The sequence below is a fragment of the Chaetura pelagica genome, unplaced genomic scaffold, assembly GCF_000747805.2.
Source record: "Chaetura pelagica isolate M959 unplaced genomic scaffold, ChaPel_1.0 scaffold45, whole genome shotgun sequence".
Taxonomy (NCBI): domain Eukaryota; kingdom Metazoa; phylum Chordata; class Aves; order Apodiformes; family Apodidae; genus Chaetura; species Chaetura pelagica.
The window spans coordinates 2699643-2701351 of NW_009953217.1; the positions used below are offsets into that span (position 1 = coordinate 2699643).

General features: G+C 44.9%; 1 protein-coding gene across 1 annotated transcript in view; it reads left to right on the forward strand.

Annotated features, from left to right (window-relative positions):
* The first annotated feature begins 615 nt into the window (after nt 1-615).
* ULK1 (unc-51 like autophagy activating kinase 1) overlaps nt 616-1709 on the forward strand; it is a 78138-nt gene continuing 77044 nt past the window's right edge. Inside the window, exons 1-2 of the mRNA XM_009997639.1 lie at nt 616-704; nt 795-836. The gene's annotated coding sequence lies outside the window, so the exon portion shown is untranslated. The remainder of the gene's footprint in view (nt 705-794; nt 837-1709) is intronic.

A 1709-nucleotide genomic window follows, 5' to 3' on the forward strand; every position in this document is an offset into this window, starting at 1 on the left:
TGGTGTCCCTCGGGTGTGTCCCAGCAGGCCGGGCAGGTGGCTTCACCTTGCGGCTGGGCTCTCTGGGGACGGAGGCCGAGGTGTCCTGGGGACCTGCCCCCCGACACAGGCTCTTCCCTTGGAAACAAACGCAGAAAATATCCCCCACGCTATCCGAGAAGGGTGTAGAGGGCTCTTACTTTGGGTTTTTTTGTGCGTGGCTGCGAAGTTTTGTTCTCCTCCGCTTCATTTTCCCAGGAGGAGGGGAAATCGCTCACGGGTAAATAAAAGGAAACGAATCCGGCAGTGGATTTTCCATGATTAGGGCTCGGGATAAGCCCCGGCTCCTACACTGCCTTTATTTCTAGTGATTAAATAAGAGGATAATCATTGTATAAGGCAGGAACAAAAACCCAAAGCTTGGGGTTTTCTCCTTGGGCTGACAAGCACAATCCAGGAAAGGGCAAGTCAGAACAAGTGCGGGATGGGCAGCAGGATACAAAGAGGCCTTTTCCGGCGCTGTCAGACGCTCATTTAAGTCACAGTTGTAATCTGTTAAGAGGCTGCTTATCCTAATGTAAATGAATGGTGAAATTTACATTTATCTTTGAATTACATATGTACTCTTTCAGAAACCTGAGCTGGAAGTAGCTGTGAAATGCATTAACAAGAAAAACCTTGCAAAATCTCAAACTCTGCTGGGCAAGGAAATTAAAATACTTAAGGTAAAAGCTTCACTCACTTGGTTTCTTCAGTCTTTGTTCTATGTGCCCTTTGTTCCTCCTGGCTTATGGTCTTTGTTTTACTTTTTCTAGGAATTGAAACATGAAAACATCGTTGCCTTGTATGACTTCCAGGTAAATACATTTATTTATGGCAGGGCATTCTGGATTTGGGAGAAGTTGGATTGAGTTGGTGGAATTTCAGTTTTTAACAGATGTTTTTGTATTCAGATATGTATTCTGGGAGAAGAAAAGTGTTCTGATAAGTTAGGGAGAGCTAAACAAACAGGGCTGTGCAGATCATGTATTGATTGTTGTCTGGAGCACAGAACTTGTCTGCAGTTGGGAGTTGAGTTGGGAGCTCTACTCCTAGGATGTTGTGCAGTGAATTGCAGTGTGAGTTGAATGTCTGTATTGGAAGCTCCTAAGTTCTCAACATGTTAGAAATAAAATTACAGTCATTATTCTTGGCATGCCTACCTTTTATTTTCTTTACTCTGGATACACTCCCTAGGAAAATTTGTTTCCTAAGCAGTGTAAAAATAGTTGTGAGCATGACTTTGTAGCATATGATTGTCTTCAGTTCCTGAGGATTTTCATTTGCATTTTTTGTTGTCCTTGTGGCAATCACTAAGTGTTAAAAATTGCAGAGACATTTTTAGATTACTGTGGTTTCCCACAGTTGCTTTTTCCCTCTGAAGACCTAATCCGAGGGGCTAACACCAAACCACTCTGCAGCTCAGGTTATCCCATCACTTTTTGCTTTCCCCTTAAAGGTTTTAGTTAGAATATTCTGCTGGGTGATGGGGCAAGTTTTCTTTTACATCTTTGACGTCCTTGCAAAGAAGCCTCAGGATGTAAAAGCCGAAAAGATGGAACCTTGTTCCCGGCTGGAGGGGCCGGGGTTGGATGCAGCTTGTGCTGCCCTCGGGTCCGGTGTTTGCGGGTGACTGTGACCGCGGGTTTGCCCAGACCCCCGGGCTGGCTTATCTGGAGCTGCCTTCCCTG